Below are 16,326 nucleotides of genomic sequence, written 5' to 3' on the forward strand. Positions count from 1 at the left end.
ATACAAGCACCTTTTAAAAATCAGGCAGGGAAATAAATGCTAATTAAATTCTCTTACCAATAGTATTTCATTTTGTGAAACAAACTTTTCTAAATCAGATAGACTTCACTGAAGAGTGTTTTTGATAATGCTGAATGGAATTGAGTATGATCTCCCAGATACAGATGCATTTCTCATCCACTTAGTCTTTTTCATTCAAACTGGAAAATCATGTGGTTTCATTTTTATTATCTTTTTAATTGAGAGGATTGTCAGGAGAAAATGTGTATGTGGCTTTATTTTTATTTTAATCAACAAGATTGTCAGTAGGAAATTCATTCTGAATATAGCACACATGGAGCAAATATTCCTTTTTGGTCATGACATTTTTTCATTATGATGGGGGTTTGCCAGGGCATATACCATGTTTTAATGCCTTTTACATATAAAATCACAACATGATAAGACTTTAGATCTCTCTGTAAAAGTTGAGGTATAATGGGAACTAGCATGCTCTGACTGGCTGCCTCAATTAATAAAATAATCAGGAAATCTCTAAGGTTTGGGTATCCCTTGATGACCTGCATAAACCCTAGTTCTTATAAATCTGTTCACCCTTTTGCATCGGGGGAAGGGGAGAAGGAAAGCTGGCCTGTTGGTAACATACATAGCATTATGCTTAGAAGAACATGGGTTTCTTCCATGCTACCATTCTACTCTTGGCATGAAATCATAATCCAGTTTGTGAACCTACAGTCATACATTTGAAGGAACTACACACATAGGAGACAGAGTGACCCTAGGCTCTGACTGGGTATCTTTGTTTATATTTTGATAAAGAAGTTTATGGAAAAACGTATTTTTAATTGAACAATAATTTGAGGCATGGTAAAAAAAATATTATGTATTGTCTAGGAATTATTATTATTTAAGATTTAGGAAAAAACATGAGGCTTTAACTTGAAGAACTAAATATATTTTCAGGGCAAATCTATGTTGTTTCTTATTTATTTACACTTTGGTACTCTAGAACACCATTAGGATGTCTTGTTTCAGATTTTAAAAGTAGGTATTATCCCTTTGATCCCTTCATGTGCAAACTAGCTTAGCAAACTGCCCCCAGGAGAGTAACCACAGAGCCAGTGGATCTATCCCATGCTCCCTTGCATGAACCAGCCTGGCACTTTGACCACAGGGAAGCAGCGCCAGAACCAGCAAACTAGACACACAAACTCTAGCAGCCTAGGTCACAGAGGCACTTGTAGGTATCACTGACATTGACTACAGAAACTTCAGACAGACTACGCTACTGTCCTCACCCAGAACCAAAGCCAGTGCACTCTACCCAGCTGACTCCCTAGGATACATCTTCAGGTGAAAGTCTTTCCCTCTGGAAGCTACTGTATAAAATAGGAAGAGGCAACTCTTCCACGAGATGCGCAGATATCAACAGAGGGACACAAGGAACATGACGCTACCAAATGAGCACAGTGATTCTCCAGTTACTTAACACAAAGCAATAGAAATTTGTGAATCTTAAGGAAACTCAGAGAGATACAAAAGAACACAGACATTTCAAATACATTGGGAAAATAATTTATGATCTGTATAAGAAATTGAACAAAGAGATGGATATCATTAAAAAGAACCAAACAAACTTCCACTTGAGCAGCCTGAGACATCCATGGATGGGGGCAGTTTCTCCTTCAACTGCTCCTACCACAGCCTTTCTGAGATTTTTCCCAGCGAGGCCAAGAGGGTCTTTGAGGAAAACTGCATCTGGACATGCCTTGAGGGAAGGTGTCAAATGCAGAAGCATGGAAAAGAGTTACAATTTGAATATGAAACCATTTTTCTAGCTCACCTTAGAGAAGACTGTTGACACACTGGTCGAAATGGTTCCAATCGCCTACCTTGCAAGGCACTTCAGGTTCAAAGAATTTCCTTTGTAAAAACAACAAGGGAGGTGTCACAGTTTTCCATTTAGATCAACAAATTCAAGTTCTTACCATGGAAAATTCAGAGAAGACTGAAGTGGTTCTTCTTGCTTGTGACTCCTTCAGTCCTGTCACCAAGATGCACCTCAGGTTGTTTGAACTGGCCAAGGACTGCATGAATTGAACAGGAAGATATAGAGTTGTCAAAGGCATAATCTGTCCCGTTGATGATGCATACAAGAAGAAGGGACTCATTCCTGCCCATCAGCAGGTCATCATGGCAGAACTTGCCACCAAGAATTCCAAATCATTGGAAGTTGATACACGGAAAAGTCTTCAGAAGGAGTGGACAGAGTCTGTCAAGATGCTAAGACACTATCAAGATAAACTGGAGGCTAGTAACTTTGATCACCGGCAGAACTCACCTACACTAGAAAGGCCTGGACGGAAGAGGAATTCCATGAGCTGAACAAAGACAAAATTCTAGTCAAAAGAAATCCCTAGAGCCAAAAACAAAAGGTACGCCAAAGGTTAAGCTGCTGTGTGGGGCAGATTTACTGGAGTCCTTTGGTGTTCCCAATTTCTGGAAGAGTGAAGACATCACCCAAATCATGGCAGACTATGGGCTCATGCATTACTCAAGCTGGAAATGCTGCTCAGAGATTCATCTATGAATCTGATGTGCTACGGAAACACTGGAGCAACATTCATGTGGTGAATGAATGGATCACTAATGATACCTCATCCACAAAAATCCGGAGAGCCCTTAGAAAGGGCCAGAGCCTCCATTACTGTACTAGATCTTGTCCAAGAATACATCAAAAAGCATAATTTGTACAGCTCCGAGAGTGAAGACAGGGATGTTGGGGTCATCCTGGCCCCTTTACAGAGAAACACTGCAGAAGCTAAGGCATAGAAATTCTACCGCATGATGTTTTGCACTTTCCTTTTAGGGTTTGAAACAATCTGGGTGTTAATAACTGGGAAAAGAAATTGTGGTCCTGTTGCATAAACTAAAGATTAAAAGTTTAGTAAAAATCAGTGGTAAGTTAAAATCAGGGTTTTTTCTTTTTTCTTTTTATCAGAAGTTGCTAAGATGAATGTTTTCCATATGGTCTTTTTCTAAAAAAAAAAAAAAAAAAAAAAAAAAGGGGACAATTCTCTTTATCTTTAAAACAAGAGATTAGCAGCACACGAAAACCAGAAGAATTTTCAGTGAAACTAGCTACAATCAAGAAGTCAAAAAGTACAGTCTAGCTCTACCACATAAAAGAAGCAAAGTGTGAAAAGTAAAAGCTGATTTAAAATTCTAACTTAGGTTATAATGAGAATTGACATTTATGCCTGCCTGTTGTGAGTAATCTGCAGCTAAGGTAGACAAAGAAAGGAATTCTTACAGTGGTGATCGTGTAAAATGTACCATTGATAAATCATCTCCAGTTTTGCAAAATAAAGGTTGTGCATATGCCTGGCAGAAACATTGTACCAACAGTTAGTTCTCTGTGGCACACATCACAATTGTTGACTAAAGTTTGGCAAGACTTATCTGCCTGGAGCTTCATCTTTGGAAGTAGGGAGTGAAGTCCAAGCCCTCATATGTTTAGAAAGGTATGCAAGTATTTCTGATGCCCACCAGAGGTAGAGAGCTGTTGCCTTATACTTTATACACATTCACTTTGCCGTGTTATGGGTCATGCTCTAGCCTTGGTCATCCGCCCTCTCTTTATCTTCAGGAACAACTTCAGAGTTGACATCATGTTACCTTGAATTGAGAGAAACACAGAGAATGAGAAGTCTATTCAAGGATTTTATGACTGAGTGCTCTTACCCTTTATTGATAGCTTAATCAGAAGATCTAAGTGGGTTACAGCAGCACATGCTGTGTAGTCCCATCTACTTGAGAGGCTGGAGCAGAAGGATTGCTTGAGCCCAGGAGTTTGACACCAGCCCGGGCAAAATAGTGAGAACTCATTTTTAAAAACTCTGAAGTTTCTGAAGGGCCCTGCTGTTTCTGATCCAGCCACCTATGATTCTGCCATTTGTGAATTTAAGCAGAAAAAGGGTCTGTTTTCTCATATTTTTTTCTTCTTGTCCTTTTGTATGAAGTTTAACCGAAAGCAGTATTCTCGAATAATTAGTCATAGCTTCATGTTAAAAACACATGCTTGTTACATGGTTTTCTACTGCTTAAAATTTTGTGGAAGTTTTACCAATTGCTAAAGCAGAAAGACCAGAAATAGCTTTTTGTCAAATCGTTTTAGTGTTTGTGAAAATTGTCCTATGATAGAAACAGGACTAAAGTTAAATTTCTAATGCAAATATAATAATTTGCCTTTTTGCAGTTTCTTTCACTCCTACACCACCCCAGATGAAGGCTTTGAAACTCCAGAAGAAAAAAAAAATACTCAGATATGTGCAATTGTATAGTCAGATCTGAATCTATGGTTTAAAAAAGAAAAATGTTAAATACAGTTAAGCAAATATATGTGCTTCAGCTCCCACCTTACTCTTACTAAAGCCTACGGACCAATTCTCAAAAACAGGGAGGGTGCAAAGCCTGACACCTAGCAGCTTTCAGGATCCATCTGCCAAGTGAATGAAAGGTTGGAATCTCAAATCCTACAGATGAGAGTCATTTCTCTCCTCCGTAGCTTCTTGGAGTTTAAGAGTTGAAGCAGCCCTGAAAAGTAATGATTGAGCAAGAAGAAGCTATAAGAATTGAACTCTATTTCTTCTGGGTAACTATACCTAGTTTATCTGAAGTGTTGTGTGAACTGCAAAAGGTTGCAATGCTGGAAACTTCTCTCATACTGTCATGCCTTCCCACTTAGAAATGCCCATGCCCTGCTCAGCTATGACTCTCCTGACCTCAGGACCTCAGGACCTCACTGGACAAGGCATGTGGTGACCCTTGCAGGAGACGTGATAATGGTGAAATGATTCTATTGTTATATTATTTATGGAGCAACAACTTTGTGCAGAGAACGAGCTGTGTGGCTTTTTCTTCCAATGCTGAGGATGCTGCTGATGCTGCCATGTAATAGCATACTTTTGGGTGTCCTCAAGGATAGAACTTCCCCTTTGAATAATGAAAATTAGAACAATGAACTTCACAGGGGAATAAATATTAATGACTGATGTGAAGAAAATATGCCATTGTTTATTCCCTACCACATCATTTCCATAACTGGCTGTTGTACTGTGAATTTAGAGGAAATGTGTTGTGCCGGTGTTTTGTTTTGCTTGTTTGTTTGATGCTGGGGGTTTTATGTATTGTACACTTTACCCCTTATATTGTGTAATTCGAATGCAGCAAACAAACCCACAGTAAAAGTCGTTTATTGGTATCTTCATTCAGATGAATGGAGAGTCTTTGTGGTACTGTCAAAAAAAACAAAAATAATAAAAATAAAAACAACCAAACAGAAATTCTGGAACTGAAAAATTTAACAAAATGAAGAAATACAATTCAGAGCTTCAACAGCAGACTAAATTAAGCAGAAGACAAAAATTTGTGAACTTAAAGGCAGGTCTTTTCCAATAACCTAGTCAGAGTTCAAAAAGAAAAAACAATGAAAAGAACAACCAAAAGCAGTTGGACTTCTGGGACACCAACTAAGCAAACAAATATTTGCATTATGGGATTTCCATAGGACAAAAGATGAAAAGAGACACAGAAAGGTTACTTGAAAAAAATAGTTAAGAACTTCCTAAGTCTTTGGAAAGATATGTACATCCAGCTCCATGAAGCACAAAGGATCCCAAACAGATTCAACCCAAAGAGGTTCTCTCCAAAGCATATTATAATCAAATCCTCAAAAGTTTAAGACAGAAATCCAAAAGCAGTGAGAGAAGAGAATCAAGTTACATATAAGGAAATCCCCACTAGACTATCAGCGGATTTCTCAGCAAAAACCATGCAGGCCAAGAGAGAACCAAATAATAAATTCAAAGTGCTTAAAGAGGTGAGGTTGGGGGGGGGGGGGGGGACTGTCTACCTAGAATACTATACTCAGCAAATTTATACTTCAGAAATGAAGAAGAAATAGTGTTTCTAGGCAAGAGAGAGCTGAGGGAATCCATCACTGCTAGACCAACCATATAAGAAATGCTAGAGAGAGTGCTTCAACCAGATGTATTAGGAAAATAATTACCAGCATGAAAAAAAATGAAACTATAATCTCATTGGTAGAAGTAAATTTATTATCAAATTTAGAATACTGCATTACTGTAATGGTGGTATATAAACTTTCAGTTGTCTAGTTTGAAGATTAAAAGCTAAAATCGTCAATGATTACTATGGCTACAACAAGTTGTTAAAATACATACACAATATGAAAAGACACAAAAGCAACAAAGTTATAAATTTGGTGGAGGAGGCCAGGTGTAGTGGCTCATGCCTATAATCCCAAAACTTTGGGAGGCTGAGGCTGGGGGATCACCTGAGATCAGGAGTTTGAGACCAGCCTGGCCAAAATGGTGAAACCCCATCTCTACTAAAAATACAAAAATTAGCTGGGTGTGGTGGTGTGTGCCTGCAGTCCCACGTATTCAGGAGGCTGAGGCAGGAGAATTGCTTGAACCTGGGAGCTGGAGGTTGCAATGAGCCAAGATTGCACCATTGCACTCTAGCCTGGGCAAAAAAGCAAGACTCTGTCTCAAAAAAAAAAATAAAAAATAAAAAATAAACAAATTTGGGGGGTAGAAGGTAAGTCTAGAATATTTGTATGTAGCCAAAGTTAAGTTATTATCACTTAAATTGTCTATTATAACTACACAGTTTTTAAAATGTAAGCCCCATGGTAACCACACACACACACAAAAATTACAGCAGATACACAATGAAAAGGACCAAAAAAATCAAAGATTATCACTACAAAAAAAATCACCAAACCACACAGGTAAACTATAAGAGAGGGAAAAAGGAACAAAGGAAATACAAAACAACCAGAAAATAATTTAACAAAATGTCAAGAGTAAGTTCTTACCTATCAATAATAACCTTGAATGTAAATGAATTAAATTTTCCAATTAAAAGATATAGAGTGGCCGAATGGGTAGAAAACAAAACCCAACTATATGTTACCTACAAGAGATTTACTTTACCTATAAGGACACACATAGACTGAAAGCAAAGAGATGAAAAATGATATTCAATGCAAATGGAAACCAAAAGACTACAAGAGTAGTTATACTTAGATAACAGATAAGTCGAAAATTGAAAGGGGAGACAAAAAAGGTAAATCTATAATAAAGGGGTCAATTAGCAACCAATTATAACAATTCTAAATAGATATGCACCCAACACTGGAGCATATATAAAACAAAATATTATAACATCTAAAGAGTGATACAGACTGCAATACAATAACAGTAGGAAACTTCAACGCCCTACTTTCAGCAATAGATAGATCATCCAAACGGAAAATCAGCAAAGAAAACCACTGGATTTATACTGCACTCTAGACCAAACGGACCTAACGACATTTGCAGAACATTTCACCCACCAGCAACCTACAGAATACACATTTTTCTCAAAAGTACATTGAATTTTCTCCAGGATAGATTATATGTTAGGCCACAAAACAAGTCTCAACAAATTTTTAAAAATCAAAAACATATTATTTTTCTGATCACAATGGAATATAATTAGAAATTGATAATAGGACTTGGACTCTGGTAGGGGAACATCACACACCGGGGCCTATTATGAGGAGTGGGGAGTGGGGAGGGATGGCATTGGGAGTTATACCTGATGTAAATGACGAGTTGACGGGTGCTGACGAGATGATGGGTGCAGCACACCAACATGGCACAAGTATACATATGTAACAAACCTGCACGTTGTGCATATGTACCCTAGAACTTAAAGTATAATAAAAAACAAAAAAGAAATTGATAACAGGAAGAATTTTGGAAATCGTACAAATACATGGAAATTAAACAACATGCTCCTGGAACAACCAATGGACCAATCAAAACATTTAAAATGAAAATTTAAAATGTCTTGAAACAAATGAAAATGGAAACACAACACACCTCAATCTATGGGATATAGCAACAGCAGTTCTAAGAGGGAAGTTTATAGCAATAAATGCCTACATCAAAAAAATAGAATGATATCAAATAAACAACCTGACATTGTAACTCAAGGAACTAAAGAAAGAAAAAATAAGAAGAAGCTAAATTGAAAATTAAGAATGAAGGGAATAATAAAGATCAGAGCAAAAATAAGTGAAATAGAGATTAAAAAATACAAAACATCAATGAAACAAAGAATTATTTTTAAAAAGATAAAGTAAATTGACAAACCTTTAGCTAGACAAAGAAAAAAGAGATAAGACACAAATAAATAAAATCAGAGATTAAAAAGAAGACATTACACCTGATACCACAGAAATACAGAGAATCATAAGAGACAATTATGAACAACAAATTAGAAAATCTAGAAGAAATGGATAACATATAACCTGGACACATATAGCCTACCAAAACTGATAATAGAAAATGTGAACAGACCAATAATGAATAACAAGATTCAATCATTTATAAAAATTTCCGATCACGGAAAAGCATGGGACCTGATGGCTTCACTGCTGAATTCTACTGAATATTTAAAGAATAATTAATACCAATTCTTTTGAAAGTATTCCAAAAAGCTGAAGAGGAGATAATTCATCTAAATTCATTCTATGAGGCCAGCATTACCTTGATACAAAAACAAGTCAAGGACACAATAAAGAAAGAAAACTACAGGCCATCTCCCTGATGAATATAGGTGCAAAAATCCTCAACAAAATATAAGCAAACCAAATTCAACAGCAAATTAAAAAGAAAGTTCACCATGATCAACTGGGAGATGGAAGGATGATTCATCATATGCAAATCAATAAGCATAATACATCACATTAATAGAATCAACGACAAAACGGATGCAAAAAAAAGCATTTGATAAAATTTAAAATTCCTTCAGGATAAAATCTCTCAACAAATTAGGCATAGAAGGAACATACCTTAACACGATAAAGGCCAAATATGATAATTCCACAGCTAACATCATACTGAACAAGAAGAAGTTGAAAGCTTCTCCTCTAAGATCTGGAACAAGACAAGCATGCCCACTTTCAACACTTTCATTCAACATAATACTTAAAGTCCTACCCAGAGCAATTAGGCAAGAGAAAGAAATAAAGGCTATCCAAATGGAAAAGCAGGAACTCAAACTGTCCCTGTTTTCATATAACATATTTTTATATATAAAAAACCCTAAAGACTCCACCATAAAACTATTAGAACTAATAAACAAAATTAGTAAAGTGGTAGGATACAAAATCAACATACAAAAATCAGTAGCACTTTTATGTGCCAATAACAAACTATCTGAAAAATAAACCAAAAAAGCAATCCCATTTACAACAGTTACAAGAAAAAAGATACTTAGGAACAAATTTAACCAAGAAGGTGAAAAATTTCTACAATGGAAATTATAAAACATTGATGATGAAATTGAAGAGGACACAAGTAAATTGATAAAGATATCTTGAGTTCATTGATTAGAAGAATTAATATTAAAATGTCTGCACTACTCCCAAAGGATCTACAGATTCAATGAAATCCTTATCAAAATTCCAATGACATTTTTTCAAAGAAATAGAAAAAAATCCTAAATTCATATGAAACCACAAAACATCTTGAATAGCCAAAGCAATTTTGAGTAAAAAGAACAAAGCTGAAGGCATCATACTGGCTGACTTCAAGATAAACTACCAAGCTATGATAACCAAAACAGCATGGTACTGGCATTAAAATAGACACATAGACCAATGCAACAGAAGAGAGAACACAGAAATAAGTTCAGGCACTTAAAGCCAATTGACTTTCAAAAAACATGCCATGAATACATATTGGGGAAAGAATAGTCTTTTCAAAAAATGGTTCTGGGAAAACTGGATATCCACATGTAGAAGAATGAAACTAGACCCCATCTCTCATCATATACAAAAATCAAATCAATATTGACTAGAAGCTTAAATCAACCCAAACAATAAAATTACTAGAATAAAACATAGGGAAATCCCTTCATGACGTTGACCTAGGCAAAGATTTTTTTTATAACATCTGAAAAGCATAGGCAACAAAGGCAAAAATTGATAAATGGGATTACATCAAACTAACAACTTCTGCACAGCAAAATCAAGAGTTAACAAAGTGAAAAGATGACATACAGAATGGGAGAAAATATTTGCAAAGTATATATCTGATAAAGGGTTAATATACAGAATACAAAAGAAACCCAAACAACTCAATAGCAAAAAAACAAATACAGTCATGTTCCACATAACATTTTGGTCAATGATAAATGGGATCTAAGTAAACTAAAGACCTTCAGCACAGCAAAAGTAACTATCAACAGAGTAAATAGACAACCTACAGAATGGGAGAAAATTTTTGCAAATTATGTATCTGACAAAGGTCCAATATCCAGCATCTATAAGGAACTTAAACAAATTTACAAGAAAATAAACAACCTCATTAAAAAGTGGGCAAAGGACATGGACGGAAACTTCTCAAAATAAGATACATCCAGCCAATCAATGATCATATGAAAAAAGGCTCAACATCACTGAGCATTAAAGAAATGGAAATTAAAATCACAATGAGATACCATCTCAGACCATTCAGAATAGCTATTATTAAAAAGTAAAAAAAAAAAAAAAATAAGAGATGCTGGTGAGGTTGTAGAGAAAAAGGAAAGCTTTCATAATGTTGGTGGGAGTGTAAATAAGTTCAGCCATTGTGGAAGAAGATGTGGCGATTCCTCAAAGACCTAAAGACAGAAATACTATTCAACCCAGCAATCCCATTACTGGGTATATACCCAAAGTAATATAAATTATTCTCTTATAAAGACATGGCACACATATGTTCATCGCAGCACTATTCACAATAGCAAAGATATGGAATCAACCTAAATGTTCATCAATGATAGAATGGATAAAGAAAATGTGGTAAATATACACCATGGAATACTATACAATCATTAAAAACAACAAGATCACGTCCTTTGCAGGGACATGGATGGAGCTAGGGACCATTATCCTTAACAAACTAATGCAGGAACAGAAAACCAAAGACAGCATGTCCTCAGTTATAAGTGGGAACTAAAGGATGAGAACACATGGACACACCGAGGGGAACAAAACACACTGGGGCCTATTGAAGGGTGCAAGGTGGGAGGAGGGAGAGGATCAGGAAAAACAACTAATGGATATTAGGCCTAATAACTGGGTGAAGAAATAATCTGTACAACAAACCCCCAAGACACAAGTTTACTTATGTAACTTGACAAACTTGACAAACCTGCACTTGTACCCCTGAACTTAAAATAAAAGTTAAAGAAAAATTTCGGTCAATGATAGCATATATAAAAGTGATTCAATAAGATCACAATATTGTATTTTTTGTGCCTTTTCTATGGTTAGATATGCTTAGATACACAGATATTTACCATAATGTTACAATTGTCTACAGTATTCAGTACAGTAATATACTATACAGATTTCTAGCCTAGGAGCAATAAGCTCTACAGTCTAGGTCTGTGTAAGTACATTCTGTGATATTCACACAACAACAACATTGCGTTACAATGCATTTTTCAGAATGTATTCCAACCCTTAAGTGATGCATGACTCTAACTTGATTTAAAAATGAGCAAAAGACCTAAATAAACATTTCTGAAATGGCCAACAGGTATATGAAAATATGCTTAACATCACTAATCATCAGAGAAATAGAAATAAAAGTCACAATGAGATAGCACCTTGCCCCAATTAGAATGGGTTTTCTCAAAATACCAAAAAATGACAAATGCTAGTATAGATGTGGAGAAAAGAGAACTCTCATACACTTTTGGTGGTAAATTAGGACAGCCATTATGGAGAACAGTATGAAGTTTCCTCAAAAAATTAAAACTAGAACTATCATGTGATCCAGCAAGCTCACTGTTGTGTGTATATTCAAAGGAAATGAAATCAGTATGTCAAAAAGATATCCGCACTCTCGTGTTTATTGCAGCACTGTTCATAATAGCCAAGATATGGAATCAGTCTAAGTGTTCATCAAGAGACAAATAAAGAAAATGTCACAAATATACACAATGGAATGCTATTTGGCCATAAAAAAGAAGGAAATCTTGTCATTTAGGGTAATATGGATTAATCTAGAGGATGTTACGTTAAGTGAAATAAGACAGGAACAGAAAAACAAATACTGTATGATCTTACTCATATGTGAAATCTAAAAAAGTTGATCTCATAGAAGTAGAGTGTAGGGAAGTGGTGACCAGAGGCAGAAGAGTGTAGGGGTAAGAGGAGGATGGGAAGAGATTAGTCAACGGGTACAGTTACAGTTAGATAGGAGAAATAAGTTCTGTGTTTTGTTGTACAGTCGGGTGACCATAGTTGACGATATTGCATTGTATATTTCAAAATAGCTAGCATTGAGCGTTTTCAATGTTCTCACAACAAAGAAATGATAAATGTATAAGGTGATTGGTATGCTAAATACCCTGATTTGGTTGTTACACAAGTACACATGTACTGAAACTTCACCCTGTACCTGATAAATATGTACAATTATAATGTGTCAGTAAAAAACAAAACAAACGTAAGAGCCATGTATGACAAATCCACAGCCAATATCATACTGAATAGGCAAAAGCTGGAAGTATTCCCCTTAAAAACTGACACAAGACAAGGACTCACCACTCCTATTCAACATAGTATTGGAAGTTCTGGCAAAGGCAATCAGGCAAGAGAAGGAAAAAAAGAGTATTCAGATACAAAGAGAAGAAGTCAAATTATCTTTGTAGATAACATGATTCTATATCTAGAAAACCCCATAGTTTCAGGCAAAAAGCTTCTTAAGCTGATAAGCAATTTCAGCAAATTCTCAGGATAGAAAATGAATGTTCAAAAATCACTAGCATTCCTGGATACAACCAACAGGCAAGCAGAGAGCCAAATCATGAGTGAACTCCCATTCACATCTGCTACAAAAGAATAAAATACCTAAGAATACACCTAACCAGGGAGGTGTAAAGTCTCTACAAGGAGAACTATAAACCACTGCTCAAAGAAATCATAGAGGACACAAACAAATGGAAAAACATTCCATGCTCATGGATAGAAAGAATCAATATTGTGAAAATGGTCATACTGCCCAAAGTAATTTATAGATTCAATGGTATTCCCATTAAACTACCATTGACATGCTACACAGAATTAGTAAAAACTATTTTAAAATTAATATGAAATCAAACAGAGCCCAAATAGCCAACAATCCTAAGCAAAAAGAACAAAGCTGGAGGCATTACGCTACCTAATTTCAAACTACATTACAAGGCTACAGTACTGAAAATAGCATGGTACTGAGACAAGAACAGACATATAGACCAATGGAACAGAAAAAAGAACTCGGAAATAGGACCACACACTTAACAACCATCTGATCTTCAACAAACTTGACAAAAGCAAGCAAGGGAGAAATGATTCCCTATTTAATAAATGGTGCTGAGAGTCCTGGCCAGCCATATGCAAAAAATTGAAACTGGACCCCTTCCTTACACCATATACGAAAATTAACTCAAGATGGATTAAAGACCTAAATGTAAAATCCCAAACTAAAAATCCTAGAAGAAAATCTAGGCAATACCATTCAGGACATACACATAGGCAAAGATTTCATGACAAAAACACTGAAAGCAATTACAACCAAAGCAAAAATTGACAAATGGGATCTAATTAAAGTAAAGAGCTTCTGCACAGCAAAAGAAACTATCATCAGAGTGAATAGACTACCAACAGAATGGGAGAAAAATTTTGGAATCTATTCATCTGACAAAGGTCTAATATCCAGAATCTACAAGGAACTTAAATTTACAAAAAACAAACCACCCCATTAAAAAGTGGGCAAAGGACAGGAATGGACACTTCACAAAAGAAGACATACATGGGGCCAACAATCATATGAAAAAAGGCTCAACATCACTGATCATTAGAAAAATCCAAATCAAAAACACAATGAGGCCGGGCACAGTGGCTCAGCCTGTAATCCCAACACTTTGGGAGGCTGAGGTGAGCGCATCATGAGGACAGGAGATCAAGACCATCCTGGCTAACACGGTGAAACCCCTTCTCTACTAAATATACAAAAAATTAGCCGGGCATGGTGGCACATGCCTGTAGTCCCAGCTACTCGGGAGGCTGAGGCAGGAGAATTGCTCGAACCCGGGAGAAGGAGGTTGCAGTGAGCCGAGATCGCGCCACTGCACTCCAGCCTGGGCGACAGAGGGAGACTCTGTCTCAAAAAACAACCCCACAATGAGATACCATCTTACGCCAGTTCAGAATGGCTATTACTAAAAAGTCAAAAAGCAACAGATGCTGGCGAGATTGCAGAGAAAGAAAAAAGAATGCTATACACTGTTGGTGGGAGTGTAAGTTAGTTCAACTATTGTGGAAGATAGTGTGGTGATTCCACAAAGATGTAGAGGCAGAAACACTATTTGACCCAGCAATCCCATTACTTAGCATATACCCAAAATAGTATAAATCATTCTATTATAAAGATATGCACATGTTATGTTCACTACAGCACTATTCACAATAGCAAAGACATGGAATCAACCTAAATGCCCATCAATGACAGACTGAATAAAGAAAATGTGGTACATATACACCATGGAATACCATGCAGCCATAGAAAGGAACGAGATCATGTCCTTTGCAGGGATATGGATGCAGTTGGAAGCTATTATCCTCATCAAATTGATGCAGGAACAGAAAACCAAATACCACACATTCACACTTATAAGTGGGAGCTAAAAGATGAAAAAAGAGCTGGGCTTATGTCCATGTCTGATTTTGGTAACAGAGTAATGTTGGCCGTGTACAATGCATTAGGGATAATTGCCACCTCTTCAATTTTTTTTTTTTTTTTTTTTTTTTTTTTTTTTTTTTTTTTGAGACGGAGTCTCGCTGTGCTCCCAGGCTGGAGTGCAGTGGCGTGATCTCGGCTCACTGCAAGCTCCGCCTCCCGGGTTCACGCCATTCTCCCGCCTCAGCCTCCCAAGTAGCTGAGACTACAGGCGCCCGCCACCACGCCCGGCTAGTTTTTTGTATTTTTAGTAGAGACGGGGTTTCACCATGTTAGCCAGGATAGTCTCGATCTCCTAACCTCGTGATCCACCCGCCTCGGCCTCCCAAAGTGCTGGGATTACAGGCTTGAGCCACCGCGCCCGGCCAACCTCTTCAATTTTTAAAAATACTTCGGGAAGATCGGTATTAGTTTGTTATACATTTGGTAGAATTAAAAAAAAATTTTAATGCAACAATAATCATGTATTTTCCAAATTTGATAAAAACTCTAACCCCATAAATCTAAGAATCTCTCGATGAATCTCAAAAAGAATAAGTATAAAGAAAATGATACCAGGACATATCATAATCAAATTGCTGAAAATGAGTGATAAAGAGAGTATCTTAAAAGTAGCCAGATTTTAAGAAATACACATTACCTACAAAGGAATGAAGGTTAAAAGGGAAACAGGAATTAATTAAGAACTTAAAGACTTAGCAGTATAAACTATCCAAAATTAAGCCCAGAGAGGAAAAAAATTTACAAGAAAAGACCCATCTGATCCTGGGCTTTTCTTCAGTGAAAGAATTTTTATTTATTTTAAGTTTTGGGACACAGGTGTAGAATGTTCAGGTTTGTTACATAGGCAAATGGGTGCCATGGTGGTTTGCAGCACCTATCAACCTGTCAGCTAGGTATTAAGTCCAGCATCCATTAGCTATTCTTCCTGATGCTCTCCCTCCCATGGTCCGCAACAGGCCCCAGTGTACGTCATTCCCCTCACGTGTCCATGTGTTCTCGTCATTCACCTCCCACTTGGTTTTTTTCATCATCACTGCTGTTTCAATGAAAACATAAATTCCAACCAAGTTCACATTTACTGTGAAGCTAGAAACCCACAGGGTAATTACACAAATTCAAAATGCCTACCTAAATAATATCAGACATATACTGGGCATTTTGGTTACCTATAGCACATATTTACTGTAAAATGTAAAAGTTTAAAACAACTACCAATTTAACATTTCTAATAATAGTGTATATCAGGAACTGGGGTAAGAGATAGCTGAATCATTCTCATGGCATCATCCGAGTTTACTCACTGGTATTGAGATGACAAATGGGCTTTTCTGGAGAGTCCAAGATGGCATTATTCACTTGCCTGCTGCCTTGATAAGGATGGCTCAATGCTAGTCTCAGGTGGAACTTTGACTAGAGCTCCTACATGTGGCCTCTCAGCATGGCAGTCTCAGAGAAGTTGTACTTCTTAAAA

At 36.6% G+C, this 16,326-nt stretch overlaps 1 protein-coding gene and 1 pseudogene across 3 annotated transcripts in view; both read left to right on the top strand.

The window, feature by feature from the left end:
* The window catches only part of TSHR (thyroid stimulating hormone receptor), a 178,860-nt gene that overhangs the window by 79,223 nt on the left and 83,311 nt on the right, over positions 1-16,326 (top strand). The gene's annotated exons all lie outside the window — the stretch shown is intronic.
* LOC112628693 lies at positions 1,990-3,052 on the top strand (annotated as a pseudogene).

Source organism: Theropithecus gelada, chromosome 7b, assembly GCF_003255815.1.
Source record: "Theropithecus gelada isolate Dixy chromosome 7b, Tgel_1.0, whole genome shotgun sequence".
Classification (NCBI taxonomy): Eukaryota; Metazoa; Chordata; class Mammalia; order Primates; family Cercopithecidae; genus Theropithecus; species Theropithecus gelada.